The sequence below is a fragment of the Melospiza georgiana genome, chromosome 4, assembly GCF_028018845.1.
Source record: "Melospiza georgiana isolate bMelGeo1 chromosome 4, bMelGeo1.pri, whole genome shotgun sequence".
NCBI lineage: Eukaryota > Metazoa > Chordata > Aves > Passeriformes > Passerellidae > Melospiza > Melospiza georgiana.
This window is the reverse complement of record NC_080433.1, coordinates 46,342,591-46,364,911: the sequence shown is the minus strand read 5'-3', so window position 1 is coordinate 46,364,911 and position 22,321 is coordinate 46,342,591. Positions and strand designations below refer to the sequence as shown.

Below are 22,321 nucleotides of genomic sequence, written 5' to 3'. Positions count from 1 at the left end.
CTTCTCTTTGGGAAAATGGAATGAAAATTAGCTTTTAAAAAAGAAACTCAGATCACTAAAGTGTGAAATAAAATATAATGAAGCAAAATGTTTATAAACAGATATAAAAGAATAAGACTATCTAAACACTTATTTAATAACACTGAAGGTTAATTGTATTGATTATATTTTTCAGTCTAAAAGTACCACTCCTGTATTTGATTTGTGGTAAAAGAGAAAATGTTTGATTTTTCAGACTGGACAACAAAAGTGGTCCAGAAGTTCATACTATAAACAGCATGTCACTTTAGGTACTGTCTAATGGTTTGATTCTAGCCAATGCATGAATTTGTCACAAAGGAAAGGTTTAAGATTGAATAATAACATGCAGTGCTTTCCTGGATGGTGTATATACACATTCACTTCAATGACACAGCAGCCATGCTCATCACACAACTAAAGCTGGTGGCATTAAGAAACTGGTCTCCTGGCTTGAAAGGAAGACTGCTCTTTTATCTTCAAAACATATCTATGTTGGCAGACATGTTACTGTAGCACCTTTATCTATAAAATATTAGCGTTGTGTAACCTGCTGAATTCTTCAGTAATTCTAAATTCAATTTGGAGGTTCAAAATCAAACCTGAGAAGAAAGCACACGTGTGAAACTATTGAAAGAAACATGCTATTTCTACTCATCTCTTTGCTTGAAATTTTAAACTTTATGATGATTTTACAACCAAACTAAGGTGTCAGTGCCATTGGGTTTTTTTTTGATGGAGCAGAGCAGCCAGTTCACAATGATGTTGGCCATCATCCTGTAAACACTTGTGCACAGGCTTAGCTTTTATACCATTGACAGTTTCATTGAATTCAAGGGGATTATTTGCATAAGTGTTTTGTGCATCAACGCTTGCTGTATTCAAGCCACTGCTATAACACACATGTTTTGAGGTTCGATAAATCAAAAATCCACTTGGGTCATCTTGTAAATGCTTTTCCACTTTATTAACACACCAAGGGGATAGCTGGACCTGTCTATCCACTGCTATCACACTGCAGAGAAAACAGGAACCTTGACACAATTTACTCCATCGTCGGGTCATTCCTGACCTAAAACTCCCCAGGATAACAGAGAGGCCAGGCCGCTCCTTCTGCCCTCTGCAATCCAAAGGGAGCTGTCAGAGCAGGGCCACGGGGGATGGGACGCCCCCTCTGGAAGCTGGGGCTCTTCCCACGGGAGCGCGTCCACCCGGGCTGGGTCTGCAGCGATCCCCGCAGCCCGAGGTTGCGGGGCGAGGGAGGACCGGGAGCCCCGCTGCGCCCTGACCCCGCTCAGCCCCACGGCCGGCGCTGCGGGCCTGCGCGCCGCCCTCTCCCCTCAGAGAACGGCATCTGGGCCGGGCGCGCCCCCGGCCAGCAGCGTCTCGGCGGGGCCGGCGGAGCGCGGCAGCATCCGGCAGCCCCGCGGCCTGCGGGCCCTGCCCCCAGCACTGGGCCGCGAATCCCGCGGGAGGCGGAGGGAGCGCAGCCGAGGGAGCCTCGCTGCTCCTTCCTCCTCCCCTCGCTCCGGTCCCGCTCAGCCCCTGCGCAGGGCCGGGCCGTTGCGGGCGGTGCGGCGGCGCTGCCCCCGCCCCTCGGCGCTGGCGGCCGGGACGAGCGGCGGCGGGGTCACGGCGGCGGCCGGGTCAGAGGGTAAAGGTTGCTCCCCCAGCATCCTCCGTGCTGGATACTCAGCCATCTTGGATTCGCGGGACAAGAAAATTCATGCGGTGAGTCCGGCCCCGGCCGCCCCTCCCCGGCCCCGCCGCCGACCCGGGCCTCGCCGCCGTCTCGGCCGCGGCCCGATGCGGGAGGCCCGGGCGGCGGCGCGGCCCTCGGCGGGGCTCGGTGGACCTGGGGCCGCCCCACCGGGTTTCCGTTTGCTTTTGTCTCCGAGGGGGAGCGGGGGGGACGCGCGGCGCCCGAGCCGGGGGCGCAGCCGCAGGCCCGGCCCGGCCCGCCGCCCCCTTCCCTCCTCCGCGGCCGCGGGCGGCGGCGGCCCCCGGGCGCCGCTCCGGGGCCGGGCGAGGCCGCGGCCCGGCGGTGTTTGGGCCCCGCATCCCTGCGGCCGCCGTTGGCAGCTCGCCCTGCGGCCCACTCGGCCCGCCCGGCCCGCCCGAACGGCTTCTTCCCGCCGCCGCCCCGCCGGCTGCTCCCAGGCCTCCTCCGTCCCTCCGAGCCCGGCCCCGCACGGCCGCCCGGCCCCCGCCCGCCGCCTTGCCCGGGCCCGGCGCCGGGGCAGCGGAACCTGCCGCCCACGGCCGGGGCTGCGGCGGCCCCGCGCTCCGCCGAGCGGCCGTGCGGCCTGCACCGCGGGCCCCGGGCGCAGAAAGGGGGTGAGACGGGGGTGCTGCTGGCTGCCTTTCGGGTGAAAAATTATTCTCTTTTTTCTTTTCTTTTTTTTTTTTTTTTTTCTGCCTGCGCCTGTTTCACTCTCCTCCTGGCGGTGGTTAAGGCGGTGTGTAAACAGGTTCTGGCTTTCCCTCGGACGTGTTTGTAAAACAAACTTGAAAGGGATAGAGCGCGGTCGCCGGAGGAAGGAATCAGCCTTCCCCTGCCCGCCCGGGCGGCGATGACAGGCTCTGGCGTGAACCTGACCCGTGCTGGCAGAGGAGGTGGCACTGGGTGACAGGTTAGGGATAAGAGAGGGACAGTAGGGCGGGGGGGAAAGATGCAAGCGTCAGAGTTAGCAGTTTGGTTAGCGTATGTATGCTCCTGGTGAAAACAAGATACCAGCTAGTGGGTATTGTCGGTTTTAGGGTGGGTTTTTGTTGGTGAAGTTACAAGTAACTTTGTTTTGGAGGCTCTGTAGTGTGGGAAAATTAAAATATGCATGTGTAAGGTGGTATTTGCTTCTGCTGCCTATTCAAACCTCACACAAGCATGTTTAATTTCTGCTGTCTCTTTTGTCAGGGAAAAAGTTGTTTCCAACTTTGCACTGTTTTATCCCCAGGGAAGGAGAAGAACTTTCTGTGTATCTTTCCTAAATATATATGTTTGTGTGACTTGAGTGTGTGAAGGAGACACTCCTGTGTGCCCGAACACCAGCAGCATCTGGTGCTGGTGACTGGCTGCTAGTGTTAACTCTTCTGCTGGGGAAAAATAGATGATCAAACCTGCTGTCATATCTGTTATTGGAAAACTTTGTTTTGGGAAACTTGGATTTGTTTCAACCTGTTAAGACTTGTGAAGACCTGCAAGAGCAAAGTAATTGTAGAAGTTTATATTGCAAAGGCGTCTTCCTTTGATCTGGAGAATTGTTGTGTATGTGTTGATGTACTTTAGGCTCTCTCAAAATGACACATTAGTAGAACATGGCTCACAGGATCAAGTTTTGTGAACTTGAACATGATATATCTGTCCCATACCTTTTTTTCCTCTTCTTTTTGTCCCCCACTTCCACTGTTCTTTATGTTGAGTATTCAGCTGGTATGCTAAACTTCAAGGTGTTGACTGCTTCTGATTTTAGAAAGGGATTTGAATACTCACTTATCAAGAGCTGACTGACTTGACTTGCGAGTGTATTTCCGTTTCATTTTCAGGAAGCTGTTGATAAAGCTAAGAGCGTAGTTGTAGATAAACCTTGTCTACACATCTCCTCTAGAAACTTAATATTGCTGTCAAAGTAGTCATTGTTATTGCAACCTATTTGTGTGTCAGTTCTATCAAGAAATGAAAGAAAAGCCCTTGGCTAAAATGGAGAATGAAGAAACACCAGAAATTTATATATAAAAAAAGATTTGAATTCTCTTTAACAGAATCTAGTTTTAGATAATTGTCATTTAGTGGAAAAAATAGGACAGTTAGTGTGTCCTGAAGTTTGATGCTAAAAAATTTTCCCATAAGTGTCTGTTTCCACCTGAAAATTTTGGTCTTTACCTCAGTCACTTCGTATGAGAATTCTGTGTGCCTGCAGCGGACCAATACATCTCAGAAAGTATTTCTGGTTTATTTTTATATTTCTAAGTGCATTTCTGTTTGGATAGAGATTAGCTTTGAAATCAGGAACATAATTGCTTTTTAAGTCTTTGTTGTAGCTTTCTTAAAAATTACCCAAATATTCATGTTAATGCGAGGTCTGTAGTGTTGTAATTGCTAAGTTGTAACCTCATTATGGTTTTAAAGGGGCCTTGTATCATAACTTTGTTTATTCAAACATATCTTCCACCTTCATCTTTTTATGAACTCAGGAAGTGAATAGAACTTAAAAATGCACCACAATTGAATTAAAGCAGACGTTTCTGTCACCTGGCTTTCTGACTTTATCTGGAAGCTAAAGCAAAATATTGAATGGCTTGTTTTCCCATGAGGTCGTGTAGAAAGTGCACCAAGTATAGAATTTTATTCAAAAGGAAGTAGACCCCTGTATCTAACTTTTAAAATGATGTCTTGTCTTAAAGCTATAATTTGCTTGAATAAAAGGCCCCTTAAAAATGTGTTATTAAAAAGAAAAAAACCAAAAATTCCTAAATTCATGGCAGAGTATTTGCCACATTTCTTGTACATGTTTATAAATGTTAGCTTAAATAGAAAGCCCTTTACCAGTTTCAATAGAAGTACAGTACCTTAGGAAGTCAAATCAGTATTTTTACAATAGATTTAAATGATTGCTCTGTAAATGATCCAGTTTTTCTCATTTAAAATTACTCTTAATACAGTGTGTATGTAAATTTCAAGGATTGACAAAAGCATAAAGTTGAAGTTAGGTTAAATTTGCTTTATCTGAGCTTTTGAGACATAAATAAGTAAAAAAAAAAAGTATGTGAGCATTCTGCTATACAGCAGCAATCTGCTAATATATTTGCTTTAAATTTATGTCTCAGTTGCACTGCACTGAACAATTCAATATAACTTGTTTCAGTTGTCTTTCCTGAGTAGAATTGGCCTTTTTTTTTCCCCTCTTTTTTTTTTTCCTTTCCAGAAATGCTTCAGTACATAGGTGCTATGTTTGTGTGTGTCCTGGTGGTTTCCTGACCTAAGTTCCTGGAAAAGAACACCTGAGCCTATGAACACCTGAAATTTGTGTGTAGTCTCCTTGACTCAAAAGCACCTGCTTACATGCTGATGGTTAACTTTGAGCATGAGTTTTCAGGATGGATGGTGTATTTTGACAGCTAACTATGCTTTTATTGAGCATTATAACAGCATAGCAAGAATTGTGTCAAATGAAAATACTGCACAGTAGGATATTTAAGTTGTCCTTGTGGAATTTTTTTGATTTTTGGAGCAGGTGTGTATATACCAAGCATGGTCTGTGCTCATCAGCAAGAGATTCTTATGTAGGATTGAAAATATTTTTGTGGTTTTGTGCAAAAATGAAGAAAAAACCTAACAAAAAACCCCAAAACCCAGCCATAAAATGTTCATTGCTTATAATATATATTTTATCTTTCATTTTTAATACTCAAATAAAATAGAATATTTTTGTTGTGGTGGTGTGTGCTAGCTCATCTTCTGCTCTGCTTGTGTAATGGGCTCCAAGTCAAGGTGTAAGTGGTTCTTGTCCAAAGGGGTTACTGAGAACCCTTAATTTGTCTTGCTGTAGCACTGGTTATCAGTAACATTACAGAAAAGTGTGCATTATTTTTTCCCCCGTCTTGGTTACTCTGCCATCTGATTGCTTTTTGCAGTGCTAGTACATATAATTTCACAACTCTACATTTCCTAGGAGGATTCCTTTCAAATTATGCTGGTAGGTTAAAATTTTATTATAATGAAGACTCTTTTTCAGACACATCTCTCTCTTGTTAAATTGAAATGTAAGAGTTGTTAATCAGAAATTCAGTAATAAGTAAACCATTGTTTCTTCTTGTTTCCCTTTTCATTTGGGATAATTTATGGGGTGATATTTTTTAAGTATTAGTTTTCACCCCATGTCTCTTGGGATTTTTTCCTTTTTTTTTTTTTTTTTTGTTTATTGAACTTCAGAAGCATTTTTAAAATCCTGCTTTCAGATTTTTTATGTGCTTGAGATCGATCAGTTATGTTTGAAAATAGTTTGCTGTGGTCAAGTTATTCATCAAAAGGTGTAGTTAATTAAACTGAAAACTGGTATAAAAGGCTGCTGTGTTTGTGGTACATAAAATGGGAACTGTTACTTTGCACTGCTGTTGCTGAGCAGACAGTAATCCAGTGGGCTGAGTTGGACCATGCTTTCTGTGTGAGTTACCCACTGCAGTGGTGGCTTACTCTGGGTAAGTCGTTTAACCAGTCCATAGCCGAGTTCTAGTCTGCAGTGAGGGGATAATGGTTCCTGTGTTTCACTTGCCTGGTTCAGGACTCCCGTGGAGCCACATGCCAGTAGCAGTTAGTGCATATGGTTAGCAAAAACAATGTTAACCACCCAAAATGGCCCTGTACCAAGTTCAGTAGGTCTGGTCTGTCCTTACGTGTTTCAGAATGGCATTGCCATTTTCATTGAATCTAAATGTGTGTGCATTTGGAAACAATAGGAGGGGGTTTTTATGCACCAAAAAGAGGCAGTTGGACTTATTATGGCCAACTATTTTTAATTTTAAAATGTTAACATTTAGATTTGTAGGCAATGTCTTGGCAAGCTAGTTTTTCTAAAGCTGTCTTTGTAACACAGACATTGATAATGTAATATATTATCTTTTCTGTAAAAGGGTTGTCAGAAAATGCCTGTCGTGGTGTAAAATGAGCAACTAATGCTTGTGTCAGTGAACTCTCTACTTGTCTTACTGTCTACTTACTTGACTGTGAGTTTTTGCTTTGAGCTTCACTGGAATAGTATTTTTCCCCTTCCAGCTTATGAAAACCTTGCATTGTTTGGGGCAGAATGACTATTCCTTGTAAGCATTTTTTATTTGAATCATGAAAACTATTCTTGCAAAGGAAATGTTGCCAGAGAGTTATAATGGTGGAAAAAATGTCTGCCAGTCTTCCTTCTGTTGCTCTGCTGTGCAGGGGACTTGTTTGGGTATATGCTTGAAGTCTTTTACCATTCAATAGTGATGAGGTTTGTGAGAAAGTACTTGTTGCATATAAATAATTATTTTTTGAAAAAGTTATAAAACAGGAAAATAGCCGTGAAGCACGTATTTTGTGTAATGACCAAGTAAGCTAAAAACGTACAGAAGAATGTAATCTCTTGAATATTTGTACCATGTATTGTTATGTGGAGAAGTGGGAATCTGAAAGGTTTTCAAATAGAAATCAGCTGTAAGCAATGTCAACTTTGGAAAGACTGACAAGATGATGAGCAATTCTGAATGTTAAAGTACCTTGTAGTACTGTGTCTATCTGTAAAACTGCTTGACTCAAAAAATCTTCTAATGAGATGTTTGATTATTTATTGCAGTGCTGGTACTGGTCTTGATACTTTTCCTAACATGTCAAAAACACTATCATAAAGTAGAAAGGTACCTTATGTTGAAATCTTAATTTGTTGACTTATTTTCTGGATGTGGATGCACATTTCCAGTAAGATGAAATTGATCAAGATCAGCATTACACATGGGAGTAAGTCAGTATCACTTTTTATTTCATGGTGGAAGTGGAAGTAAATTCCGGAATTCAGGTTCCTTTGCTACTGTGGTATGGAATTAATTTTTTTTTTTTTTTTGCTTGTTTGGGGTTTTTTGAGTTTTCTCTTGTGTGTGTTTTGGTTTTGGAAATTTCAGGATGATATGATTTGGACAATAAATATATGTTTTGTTTCCCCCAATCTCCTGGAAGTTTAATTAGGCAAGAACATAAATGTTGTGAGACATCTATGATGGAACAGGGACTTTCAAAATTTCTTGCAAGGATAAATTTAGTTTTCAGAAGTTTGGTGCTCTTTTGAGCTAAGCTTAGGTTGTGAATACCAACAGTATATGGTTGATGGCAAGTAGTATTTTCATTGGGATTAGCATTTTAATTAGGAATTGCAAACTCTCAATATTAGCTGTGATCCTAATATTTTATTGTCTCTGAAAGACATATAACTAGTTTAAATGATTTTTTTTAAAGCAACTGGCAGTTCTTTTAGTCCACACAGTAGATTCAATTTTACACTAATCTGAATTAGATTTTATAGCAAGAGTTTAGCAAGTCTTGCAAACTGGGATGGCCAAGCGTAGGTTGGTAACCAGGAGTGACTCACTAAGAGCAGAAACCTTTAACTTCCCCTTAACAATGTGCTCCAGTGTCCAGCTGCTGGCCTTTACTAATGAATACCTGCATCTGCTGAGTCCAGTTATTAAAGCAAAACCATTTTGAGCAGTGTATTTTAAAACTTAGTAGACTAAAGGTACTTCACAGGCCCTTGTGTTAATGCACTTAGGAGAGGGCCTGGAGGGGAGTAATAGAGGCTGCAAATGAGTAAACTGTTGGTGGTAGTAAATGAATAAACTGTTGATAGTAGAATGTGCTTCATGGATTAATTTATGTTTGTAAGAAACATAAAAATATAAAATAAGTCAGATATATATAGATAATCCAACTTCGGGTTAACTCAAAATTTAAGCATTTAACTGAATTTGTATAAATATGCTTCTCTGTGGAAACAGAACTCAGAAGGAGAAATTAAGATTGGAAGTATGGTCCTACAGACCTCATAAAATTGTGTCTAGGTGAAGGAAGGAATTTCATATTTGTGCAACTTCTTGTAAAAGAAATAGACATGACCTACAGAAGAAATAGACATGACCTACAGGTATGTATTTGCTAGGATGGCAGCTGGTTAAGCATCCTGTAAATAAACACAGGCAGACTTTGAGTGTCCGCACCACAACTTTTCCCTGAAGTGGGGGGAACATCACAAAGAGATGTGGAAAAGAAGGAAGTTGAGGGTTATCATGGTTCAAATATTAAGAAGCAGAACAAATCTTTAAGAAAGTAATTTTTATTAATTCTTCTACTCATAACAAAGGTCTTTATGATTAGTAGGGCTTTTGTGTTTTGGTTTGTTTTTTATTTATCTACTGAATGTAAGTTAAACTTTATAGTCTCAGATGGTTCAGTATTTTTGGGACTGTCAGGAGAGAGCTTCAGTCTGAATGGAACCTAATATTCAGCTCCAGCTGAGCACTTGTTCTTTGTGCCTATTGATGCAACTGTCCATGGCTCTGCAACAGATTCCAGTGCAGAACTTAATTTTGTAATGTACTTCTAAAAATAAGTGCATAGTCTTATGTAACACATCTTGTATTGTTAGCACCTAGAGGCTTCATCCCCACTGGTATGAAGTGGAACACATCCTACATGATTTTTGATTGTGGGTATTTACATCTGAAACACTTTCCCTGTCAGTGTCTATGGGCAAAGAGTAGCTTTGTTTAAGGAATGACTAGTAGTTTTAGGAATATCAGGTACCTTGTTTGCATGGTGAAGTATGTTTCTCCTCTGCATAACTGAGCAAAACAACAATGGAAAGGTTCTACATAGTTCAGTAGAGATTTGTTTCCCTCAAGAAACTCTGTGGATTCCTGCTCATGGGTATGTGCACCTTCTCAGAGCTCTCACTTTATTTGGCTCTGCACTGCAACTGGAAGAGTTCTGAAAGTCTGTGGATGCTGCAGACATGAAAATGAGATGTTAATCATATTGATGCAGCTTTGAGGGCAAACTCAAAATCTTGAAGGCTGACATTTATGATCAAATTACACTATTCTGTTAGATTTTGTACAACTCTTGCTGTAGTCTTAGCAATGTTTTGATCTCTTTAATGTGGCTTTTCTCATGCTTTTTGAATTCAGACTGCAAATAACATATTAACTTAGATGATAAAATGCATCATGTCTTGCTGATAGGATGACACCTGTACAGAGCAAACTTGTCATATGTAAATAAGGGACAGAAATCAAATTTATCAAGAGTTACAGCTTTATCTGAGTAACTTGGTTCTCATTTTTCACCACTGCTTGAAGCAGATGCTGTGCTTTTATGTTAGAGGCGCAGCTGAAATTTCAGAGTAGAGGATTGAAAGTTCATCTCAAAGTCTGAGGCCAAAACAGAGGCAACCATTCTTTATTCTCTTAGTGTCACTCTAGAAGTTAATTTTCTATAGCGCTGTTTACAGACATCCCAAGTGCTTCACTGTACAAAATCTCTCTTTCCCTGAGAGATCTGGTACTTCAGTGAAGAATGAATTCAAAGGGATGTGAAGAAATAGATATTTGTAAAACTAAACAAACAGGTAATCTCTTGATTAGGTTGCATCTTTAACAATAAGTGAGATGTTTGTAGATGCTTTTAATAATTGTTTTATCTGAACAATTCAAATTATTTAATTTTCTAGCAATATCTAGACCATAACTTTGGTGCTGGGAAGCACTGTCAGCCCTCAAACCTCCTTTTGTCAACCATGGAGGTAAAATCTGGTAAGACTGAAAATGTAAAGCTTGATATTTATGACACGAGAAGCCCAAGCTTCAGTGTTACGGTTACCCTTGGCAAAGTATGGATTGCCTTTGTCTATCCTAACAAAGGCAGACAGCACATATACAGGTAGTTAGATGTGTGCCATTTCTACATGTGTGGGTTTTGTTCTTTGTTTGGAAAGGCTGAGACTGTGCCTGGGCCCCGGTGGAGCAGGCATGCCCCTCTGATAGGCAGGGAGAAGGTGGGCAAGGGAGCCTCTGGTGTGCAGACCGTGCAGTGTTCTTCTGTCCCTGGTCTGTCAGCCCAGACCTAGCCTGTCATTAACACTGTGCTTGTAGAGAAGAAATAGCAAATATGTTCTGTTCTGTCTGGTATTATTTCCTCTTTTTCTTGAGTAGGTGTCCAGGGAGCCAAATGCAAGAATAATGTATTTGTTGTGTATTTCAGCATTTTTGTGCCCAGTCCTTTTTTTTTTTTTTTAAGGCGTGTATCCCAGAGTTTGCTCGCCACAGCTGTCTGTCATCTGTTTGTTCACTGGTAAGAGAAGACTGCTAACAGGAAGTAGGTCCTGCACTGAGCCTTCTTGGCCTGATTTGAGTAGGGCTGTGTCAGGAAAATATTGGTTTCACCAGGTTTATAGGGGGTGAGAGTGAGAGTTGAGTGAGAGGAGTTTAATGAAAAGAATGTGCCATTCATTTTGGTGTGGAGAATCAGTACACACTTTACTTTAAACAGTAAAGTTTTACTTAATTGTGCTGTTAATATAAATTCTATTTGTGAAATTAGTGTGTTTATCCCGCACTCATCATATAACTTACTATTTATTAAAAGCTTCAGAGTTTTGTGGAAGATGGCATAACCTCCCTTTCCTGTCTAATTAAGCAAAACCTTGAAGTTTTATGTGAGGTTTATTCAATGTCTACCTTTTTGAATTGCAGCTTATAGAATGAATGGATGGTCTATTTTATTGATTAATACAGGGTCAGAATGAGCTCACATCCCTGTAATGTTGCTCTTGCCATGGCATGCTATAAAATTGTGTGGGTATGTTTTGATCCTTCTGAGATATGAATATTTTGGCAGTGAACATGTTTTCTGTGAAAACTCATAGTCACTAATAATTGTAGTGACACTCTAAAGTATCTGTGACTGTTTTTACTGGAAAAAAGTGCATAAGACCACAGAGAATGACAGATTTTGCTTAGAAGGTAAGCTTCTGAAATTGTTATGCATGAAGACCATTCAAAATAATTCAGTTGTCAGTGTTAAACTAATACTGAAACAAGGAAAAAAAATGAAAATAGTCTTGCTTAATCCATTGCCCTCATGCTTTGTAGCGTCAACCCAGAAGACACATCGAATTTTGCCTTGGTTTGCAATACAAAGTTCCCTTTCGTGGTGTGTTTCTTCTGTATGAGTGCAACTGCCACGGTTCTGCCCACAGCATCATTCTTTCTTTTCTTTCTTTCTGTTCTGTTTTCCTCTTAGAGGTGAGATTCCAGTGGTGGTAGGGATATGGGCGGTAAGAGTGCTATCTTAAAACAAGATAGACAGCTGCTGATAGAATGGGTTCCACAGCAAGGCCTTGTTATTCCTGGGAAATGTTGCCAGGTCCTGCTCCTGACAGCAGTCTGACTTCTGTGGAAACTGCCAAACTGGTAAAGTAAAATGGGCAAAAAATCAGAATTATAAATGGCAAGATTACTAATGAAAATGTGTCCCTTGAGTAAGAATGGGACTCCTAGTGATACCTTGTAATTACACATCTGTTATGAGAATCTAATCTAAATTTGAGGTTTGAAGTGATAAAAATCTATGCAACACTGCTGATATGGTCATATTCTTTACTTATTGGTTCTTTAATATAAAATATGCTTTAAAATCTTAACTATTAGAAGTTTAAGATTTTTTTCATTTAGTGTGAGAAACTTTAAGTTGGGTTAGCACATAAACCTGGAAAGGAGCAACTCTGTTCCATCGTCGTGAAGGCTTTCCAGTGTTAATATAGGCATGCTATTCTGAGAACTAAAGTTTTGTCTGAAGACAGGGGTTTAGGTAAGTGCAAGACACTCCAGGGAGCCTTTTTTTATCTCCAGTACTCCCAGAATGCCTCTCTTTTTTTGCCTTAGGTATTCTTATGGTTTGTTGGTTTGTTTTTGTTTAGGGTTTTTTTTGCTTTTCTTACTCTTTCATCAGTTCTTTTTGCTGCATTTCATTTCTTCTCCTGCAATTTAAGATTGAAAAGTCATGTTTTGGATCACCTCATTATTCTTCCTGATGCTTAGTTTTTGTCTTGTGATGTCAAACTTGTGTAATTTTCAGTTCATAAACTGAGAGGGATATAGGTCACTGTTTAAATGAGCGTTTGAAATTTTCTTGCAAACAAACCCCTCCCTCAGTATATAAAACCCTGCTTCAGTGGCCATTAAAATTGCAAACTCAAGGAGTCTGAATTCAAGGAATGTTGGAATGAAGGCTTTCTTTCCCATCTTAACTGAGGTTCCATATACATGTCGCTGTTACACAGTTTTTTTGATCAAATAATGTTTTCCCCAGAGCACTCTGGTCTCATTGGTCAGAGAGGTTTCATGATGTTCTCACACTGAGGTTTTTCTTTTTTAATCCTGTTTTTCAGATCATGCTATCCAAAATTATAGGCAAATACAGGATTAATGTTTTCTCTCCAATTTCTTCATTATAGTATCACGGAAGTGCTTTATAATATGTTTTTGAAAAACTACATTTTTATATTGTCTCACTGAAATGACAGCGATGCATTACAAATAGAGAAACTGAGACACTGGCTTAGGATTTCATAACATAAATACCTTCATTTAATTTGCTGTGAATAGTTAATGCTTCTCCATAGACTCATGAAATATTTCAAGCAGAAGGCACTTGTAAAAATCTGTGTGTGGCTCACTCAGCATTGTTAAAAAATAAAAGAAAATACAGACCTTTATGGACAGACAAAATTAGTTTATATATGTGGCATTTAAACATCTTAGCTAGACATGTTTTCTCTCTATAGTTTCTGTGTCATTAATTAGAAGAGGATAGAAGGAGATCTTGACGGTGGTTCCTGGTCCGTTGAACAAAAGGATGGGAAAATCCAGAAGGGATGGGTCCAGGATCTGAGGCTCTGCATGCTGTAGTGTCTGAGTCTTTGGGGCTCTCTACTTACCCATCGGCACCTTACACATCTGTCTTTTGCTTTCTGCAATTTCTTTTTCTGTTCCTGTTCTGATCTCCAATTCCTCTTCTGGTTTCCTCCTCCTCTGTGTTCTAGCCATTCTCCTGATAGCACCCAACTGGTATTTAAGACAATGCCAAGCATTTCTCAGTGCTAGGATGGCAGCTCCTTGGCTGTCTCGTGGCTGAGCTTGCATCCACGGCAGGCCCAGCAGTCCTGTGCACGAAGGGGAGATGTGTTGTAGATCAGAGAGAGCCTGCAGGGTCTCAGTGCAGCCCGTGGGCACGGCCACGCGGAGCCGTGCAGCTGAGCACCTCTTCATTGTGGTGCTACACCGAACAGACTGAACTTGTCACTGTTGCACAGCATTCAAGTACTAGAGCATCCCAACAGAATAGATTTTTAAAATGTTTTCCGCTGGAGGGGAGTGTTTTTCTGTTGAAAAACACTGAACTATCTTAGCTGCTCTAAAAAAGAATAAATTTGATCAGTTTTGCCTGAAAGATGGTTACAGGTTGTGTTTGGTCCTAAAAGGCGTATGCATTCTGTAGTTTGGGCAAGTGAAATAGTATGGGGTCTTAATGACTACTGCTATACAATACAATATTACTGCCTGTGCTTTCTGTAACAAGTTAAGTTGGTCTTAATTTAATAAGACTAAATCAGTATGTTTTCATAGCTTTTTCTTCTTCCAAAGTAGTGCATTTGAAGGCATTTTTAAACAAGGCCCAGATTAAAGTGCATTTCATGTGCATGCAATTTATTGTGCTGTTCTGAACATGAAGCATAAGAAGAACTGTAGAAAATGTTTTGAAAATTCCTTAGTTTAGAAATGTTGGCTTAATCTTCAAATTACAGGATTTTGTTCAGAAATCCCAACTTTAAAATACAGAATTTTCAAAGGGGACTATCTGCCCAAGGTTTCTTTCGAAAATGGCTCAGGAGTTAAATGCTTAGAAAAAGTATTTTTGTGCTCTTGATTTTTTTAAAATTTTCTTTTCTGAAATAAAGTGTCACTTTAGGAGATAAGTTGTGTCTGTAGGAAGATTATTGATATTTTTAGAAATTGATTGGAAAGCAGTTAGCTGTAACTTCATGGTTAAGAAATGACTACCGCTGTATTGTAAATGAAGATACTTTGTGTGTAAGGATATAGGAGAGTAATGTCGTGAGAAACAGGGTGAAGCAATTAAAAGTGAAACTGTTACAAGAGGAGTGGATGTTTTCAGGTGAGGTGAAGATTTTAGTTTTATTTGGTGTGTTCACCTGCATTAAAACTGTTGTGAAAATAGTAAAGATGTTTATTTAAGGAATATATGACTCATTTTTTCCACTTTGTGTTTTACACAAAGTGACTTAATACCCAGACTCAGCTGTAAGTCTTTGAGTGTCAGCTATAAGATCCAGATTTATCCCACATATCTTTCTGCACTTTGTTTTATTGCTATTGAGTCTTCTGACTTCAGCTGGCTATTATGTAGGCATGTAAGCTTCTGCAAGTCCAGGTAAAGATGTACAAGAGCTTGAGTGTCCTTGGCAGTGCATGCATACAGCAGAAGTGGGCATTTGCTCTGGGATTGAATGTGCATAACTGAGAGAGTACCTGTGTTAGGGCAATGTGTATAACAGGTCACAGGGACACTGTAAATGTTGCTGTACCCTTGTCCTCTGCAGACTGTGCTTGTGGCAATACACTTACAGCCAGGCTTTATGTTGTGCAGATATGCTGCAAATAATAATTGGGGATTTCACTAGGATGGACTTAAATGCGTGAGTTGCTGACATGGTGAGTTGCTGAACTTCTTCTTTTTATGCTTCAATTTCCAGATAGGGATATTTTTTCCTTATTATGCACGTCTTGTTTTCAGTGTGTAACCCAAGGTTTTGGTAAAAATCTTCCCATATAAATAGGGAGTAGAACTGCTAGACCTGTGCTAAGGCATAAGAACCCTAATAAACCTGGTATCAGTGTAGCAATTACAGTATAATAATGATTGAAAAACCTTTGAATAATCTTTAAAAAAACCCACAAAAACCCAAAATCAAACCCCATGCAACAGTGTACAGTCAGTAGGATCCCTGTGGGATTATGCATTTTTTGAAGACTGCCTCTATGTGTGTGAGTAGTGATTATCAAGATTTCAAAGGGGACAATGGTTAGCATATTGTCCTGTTAGGGATCAGTTCTGGACTCACATTTTCTTCTCTGCCCCTCTGTCCTCCCTGTGTTGTGGTCCTTGTCCTTCTTGGTGAGGGGCCTGTACTGAATTATGGTTTGTTTACTTCACAGACTGCTTACTGCCTGCTTTTTAGGCACAGTGCCCCTGGAATCTTTCCTTTTCAAACTTCTTTGTCTGACAGAGTCAGAGTTTGTACTTCAGAAAATTTATTTAGTTTCTTTTGGTTGAGAGATGTGATCATTTTTTTGATGTATAATTTTATAAGGATGTGCGGTGTTGCTTTTGCTGTCTCAGTGTGTGCTTCTCCTTTCAGATGCAAGTATTAATGATTATCAGTTCTGACTAAAAATGTGTTTAAGTTACGGTTTCATGTGGATTTTTTTTGTTTTAATGAATCGGAACAGTATAAATTGGATTAGGAGTAGAACATTCATAATAAAAAGTTTGCAATATGTAATTTTTGCTCAACGGCTCAGTGTCCTCTCTGATTGTGCACTTCTCTTGAGATCTGTTATGAAAAGGTCCCTACTGGGCCACCATGCTGACAGTATGAAGTTAACTTAAGATACAGACTTTGCTTGTAAAAACCTCCTTAAAATGTGAGCTGCAGTACTTGCCACCAGTCTGTCCTAACAAAGTTCAAAATCAGGCTACATTTTTCTCCAGCTCTTTCATTGCTTTTTTATTGTATTTTTTTGAAGTATGTAATGTACTCAAGAATCACTGAGTTTTAACAGTGTTAATTTATCTTTCTGGTGTTTTTGTTCTTTAAATTGTCTATTAGGCTTTCTAGCTGTAAAAATACACTTGATACTGATGGGCCTACATAAACTGGTGGAGTTGCTTACAAACAGCTACTTTAATTTTTTTTTTTTAAGAGTTCTGGATAATTACAAAATGCAATGGAAAAATAATTTTTTCTGTAAAGAGACAGATACATAAATGGTTAAGGGAGCATCCATGAGGGCAGCAGACATACATTGCTCCCATGTACATCATGTAACTGACACATGTTAATTATGGTGTGCTTCAAATGAGTAAAACACTGACACAATTTCTTTCATTTGGCCTTTTACCTAACTAAACCAATTAGAAAAGATCATGACACTCTTTCATACTTCATTTAAAACTTTTAACTTATGTTTCATGTGGTTTTGAAAATTCTTGAAGGGTCAGTTCTTTTAAAAGGTGAATTTCCTGTTTTATTTAGTGTCAGCCTTGCTGGATTTCATGTCCAGCATTAAAACCAATAGTTTCTCGATATTGTAGTTAATAAATTTAGTTGTGAAGATTCCTTGTGTGTCTGTTTATATGTGTCTTCATCCTCTTACAGAGAAGTCTTGAGATTTCTGGATATTTTTTCCTATTTTTGCTTTAGTGAAGAGTTTATATGTTTACTCTTAATTTGCAAATATGAGTTGCAAGCTCTAAACTGATATACCATCAGGTATATTTTCCAAAATTGGACAGTTTAGATTTTTACATATAGATTAGTTTTGAGGGATGATATAACTTGAGATTGTGGATATGGTACAATTTTATTTTTTTTGTGTAATTAAGTGAGCAATTCTCAGTGAACGTCTTCCTTATAGAACCTTCTTATGGGAAATGCACCAAAATTTAAAGCATGATATCCATTTAAAAATATCTTTAGCTTGTGTCCAGATAGGAGACAGAGAGTACTGCCTTCTATTTGTTTCAAAGTAGGCCTTTGTTAAGTGAACACTTTGGATTATTTGGATGTTTAAAATGACCTGATGGACATTCTAAATAAGGTCTTGTCTCTAATGTCTCTGTTAGCCCATTAAGTAAATAAGGTCTCTCTTAAGGGTTAACGCAGACATTACTTAGGCGTTAAGTCTAGCTTTCCTCACTTAACTCCAAGGAACTTGCCATAGGGTTGTTGTGAAAAGTAAATGTCCAGATATTCCTGTGCTGCAGCCGAATTAGGAGCGGGAGAACAGATTGAGAATCTTTTGGCTTTCAGTGTCCTGGAAGGTACAAGTAGTTGATAAACAGATACCATTAAAGACTGTAAGGAGGGTGCCCCTTGACAGCTGTTTAAGGGCTTATAAAGTAGAAGTTATGATTATTAAGCTATTCTTCATTTTTGTGGTTGCTCCGATTCCTTGCAGCTGGTCTTGCAGCTCACCAAGGGCAGAGAGGAATAAGTTGTGTTACTTAGAATTATTTTTACTTATCTGCCATATTTTGAGAATGCTAGTGTTAATCATTCATAGCCTGCAAAAGGTGTTTTCTGCCGGCAGGTGTAGTGGGTTTGGCTGAAATGAATTCATTTTCCCACAGCAGCCCTCCCAGTGCTGTGCTTTGCATCAGTGGCTACAAAGGGATTGATAACACACCACTGTTTTGGCTACAGCTGAGCAGCTCTGGCACAGCATCAGAGCTGTATCTCCAACATTTCCCCCACATCAGTAGGCTGGGGGTGGGCAGAATCCTGGGAGGGGACACAACTAGGCCAGCTGACCCAAAATAACCAAAGGACGTTCTATACCATATGAAGTCAGCTGTGATGTAAAAGCTAAGACAAAGAGGAGGAAGGGGGGTGGTATTTGTTATTTTACAAAGTTTGCCTTCTGCAGCAGTTGCTACAGGTGCTGAGGCCCTCCTTCCTGGGAAGTGGCTTGCTGAGGGGAAGTGGAGAGTTAACCTCTTGTTTTCCTCTTTACTTCTGCAGTGCAAACTTCTGGTTTTGGTTTAGTAAGCAGACTTAACTGTGGAGTTGTTTTCTGTCTTTCTTTCCCCTGTGCATGTGGGAGGGGAGAGCGATAGAGCAGCTCGGTGGGCACCTGATACCCAGCCAAGGTCAACCCATCACAGAAGCAGAAAACATTAGATGGAGAGATTTTAGAAAAATTCTGGAAATTGAGTTTTTGGACAATGTGGATTGTTCAGAACAGTGTCACATTTTCTCTTTTGGAAGCAAGACACAGAAACCATTTATGCAAGATGTTGGTTTCCCCTAGACAGAGATCATGGAAGAACAATATAAACATATTCTGTGGTGTCAGCCTTCTGAGTGAAATATCAGCTGCAGAGCAATGGCTCTGATACAGCCATGTCTGAGCAAGCTATTTATGATCATTACCAGCACAAAAAGCTTTGTGCTTCCTTTTTTCTCTGCATTCATAAATGCTTCCTGGCAAACAATGGTCTGCCAGCACAGGTACCTGTATGAGAGGGAAGTGAGCAACTAAACAAACCCAAGAGATCTGGCCAGCCCGTAAACTGGCTAGAAAATTGCTGTGAGAACCAATGCAGAAGTTGGTTGGCAGAGCCTCCTCTGATAAATGAGGAAAGTAATTTTTAAACTGTTCCTTGCTAGACCGGCTTGCAAGCCCTGCCTTAGGCTCTAACAATTATCTCTGATTTCCAGCAAGGCAGCTGAGTTAAAAGAGAGCTGCTACATCCGGAAAAGATGAACAAGTTTCTAAAGAGATATTTCAGGTAGTTTGCTGTGTTTTTCTCCAGATTAAGAATGATCTAGGAAGCTATTACTGTTCTTGGAGGTTCTCACAGAATGAGGTTTTGAAGGTCACAGATGGGAGTGTTTCATAGATGGAGCGAGATCTTGGCTTGGCAATGAATTTAAACGTGTCATTGAACTAAGACGTGTTTGGTCTGCTCATGGTGTGATATTTCACGGAGTATCCCCTGGAAATTGGCTGAGTTGAGGTGAAATCCAAAATTCTTTCTATGTAGGATGGCTTTTTCTCTTTGAGCATGCATACTTCTTTTGCACACCATTTTCAGAATAAGTTCAGCTTTTAACAAATATCACTTAGTAAGCTACTAACCCAAAATAGAACAGTTCAGTTGGGATGAATTTGAAAAATGAGTTATGGCAAAATTAAGCTATGTGGAGGAAAATTTTCAAATCTGCCATCTTACATGCCTCTCTGTTTTATTTTGGGGTTTTTTTTTAGTTTGGTTTTGTTCAGATTTTAGCTCTATGCCTGTCTTATCCAAAGGTAGTTTTCTGATACTTTCCCAACAATCAAATTTCCTTTTGTCTTCAAGTGTGTCTGTTTCCAGGAGCCAGACTTCTGTAGTAGCAAGTCCTAAGTCGTGCTCTTGGCTGCTATAGGCTGAGTATCCCTTATAGTAAACATACAGAATTTATTTTGCTAAGAATAGCAGTTTTTATAGTACTGTTTGTCTCACTTCTCAAACTTTAAATGGAGACAGAAGCTGCATTCTTTGCATTCTATCCACAGTGAGGGAATGAAGGAGGGAACCCGTGCTTTTCAGTAAAGAGTATAAACCTGGGATTTGCTCTTCTGCATAGTTGCAAAATATGCTAACAATTCCCTGTAACTTTTGTTTGTGTTACTAAATTGGTTAAGATCTCTCCAGTACTAAAAAAAAAAAAAAAATCAGTGCAGAATTTTAGCTTTAGAGATTCTTCAATAATATGCAAAGGAAGAAAAAACAGCTCTTATCATGTTAATTCTCATTCCCAGTCTTAGGGACAATGGGGCTTACAGTATTAGCAATCTGTTGCTCTCAGTGTTTAAATGGTACTGTCTGAGACCTTTGGGTTTTTTTCCCTGGCCTCAGTTTCTCTATGTTCTTGTCAAAATGAGCAAAAATTTAATGTAGATGTACGTGTTCAAGCCAACTAAAAGCAAACTCAAGAAGAGACCTATTGTTTGATCATATTCTTTATTAAACATTAACTGTTATGTTATGCTTTTTTCAAATCTTTCAATTTGTTCTTTTATTCTTTTTTGTTTGAAGAGTGTGCTGAACTTTCAAAAATGTTTTGCATATTGATATTATAACTTAAAACACACTCAGACTCCTGATACGTATAAGAACAGAGATTATACCAGCATTATTTTTTAATTGATTTGCCATGGAATGGTTTTGAATACTTGTTTTGTTATTGTATTGTTACAGAGCTTTTTTTAAGGGACAGAAGCTGTCAAATAGGTAGCAAGAAGTATTGGAATGTGAGGTAGCTGGCGATGAAACTATTGGGAAAAGTTCCTAAAAATACTATGTATTTTTATATTTAAATCTATGTAACTATGATCTCTAGCCTTGACTTTGGAGCATTTTTGGATACTTTTGGATGATACATATCTTTTAATCTTAATTGCATATAATCAAGATAATCTCTGGGTGCTCATTTCTAGATGCTTAACACTGCAGAAGAAGGATTTAGCATACATAGTAACATTTGTAATAATGAAATTTGACTTAGTCTTAAATGTTCTAGTGTATCTTACTTTAAAAGCATGATTCTTAATATATTGTAAAATAAAGGAGTGCTCAGTTTAGCTGCATTTATGAGTGCCTGTGTAATGACACAGTTTTAAATACAAGCTCATTGTGCTTTCAGATGTATCTGTGCTTACATTAAAGAGAAATTTGTTTCTTTAGCTGCCATCTGAGTGTTACTAGTGCCTTAGGAACTAGTGAGTGCAATTACTGTTCTGGTCCATCAAGAAATGGAGAGTGGGGTAGCACAGACAATACTGAAACAATCAATAATTAGACCCAAAGAGTTTGCCATTTAGCTATTCCAATTTAAAGAGCAAAAGGCTGAATCATTTACTGACTTGAGAACTGAGCAGGTTTATGAGACACGAAATGAACAAACTTCATGTTTTTTCTAGGTACTTTGGATTTACCAGTCAGGAATAGAAAGGTGTTTTCTAATCAAAAGTAAAATAACCTGGACCCTAATCAGCTGCAAGAGATGTGCAGTTTGCTTAATTGTCAGTACTATCTTGCTCCATCTTATTCAATGAGTGTAAAATGTGGATGGGCCCTGGAAGGAGTAACTATAGGCTTACTTTTGGTGTTAAATGCAGCTAGATTTTTGTAATTTTGATTGAGAAGTGCACGTGCTCTACAAAGAATAAATTGTTTTATCTGTTAATCATGTCTAAATATAAGCAGTCGAGTCTAAATTGTTAGTGTACTTGGCCAAAGACAGTTTTCAGTTAAACATTCAGTTATAAGAGACTGTGCTGTGATATTTAATGTGTAACCCAACTTTTTTTGAAATTCCCATATTAAGGATATGTTATTATGGGGCAGATATATATACTGGTGTGCTTTTTTTATATCTTTCTCTTTGAATTTTTCCTCCCTTGCTGTCTGTTTAAAGCAAGAGGAGGGAAAAACAAAGGCAAAGGTGAAAGTCTCTTCTACAACCCTCTTTCCCTCCTTACAAAAAGGAATATGGATACAGCTTTATTTTCAGACCCTAATTTAAAATGGTCTATGCCCTGTTGGTATCAGTAAAATTCCCTGTGTGTAAAAGCACTTGCTTTGGGGAAGGGATTGACTCCAATCCCTAACTAAACATAGCTTGATTTAACTCATGAGTTTCTGATTTGACTTCAGTGAGGCTCATTGTGTATATGGCATTTCCACTTAAAGAGTGTGTTGTGTAAAAATAAAGTAAAAGAGTGATTGAAAGGGCACTGCTAATTTGTTTTAAGTTGATCTTTTCCAGTAACGTATTTTGAATACTTTACCATGAGGCCTTTTTTATTTATTCAAATACACTTATTTTTCCCCTGTATATCACTTGCTGATCTACAATTTGCTGCAGAAACCATTGCT

The 22,321-nt window shown here is 39.5% G+C and overlaps 1 protein-coding gene across 1 annotated transcript in view; it reads left to right on the top strand.

The window, feature by feature from the left end:
* The first annotated feature begins 1,678 nt into the window (after positions 1-1,678).
* CNOT2 (CCR4-NOT transcription complex subunit 2) overlaps positions 1,679-22,321 on the top strand; it is an 83,996-nt gene continuing 63,353 nt past the window's right edge. Inside the window, exon 1 of the mRNA XM_058023097.1 lies at positions 1,679-1,749. The gene's annotated coding sequence lies outside the window, so the exon portion shown is untranslated. The remainder of the gene's footprint in view (positions 1,750-22,321) is intronic.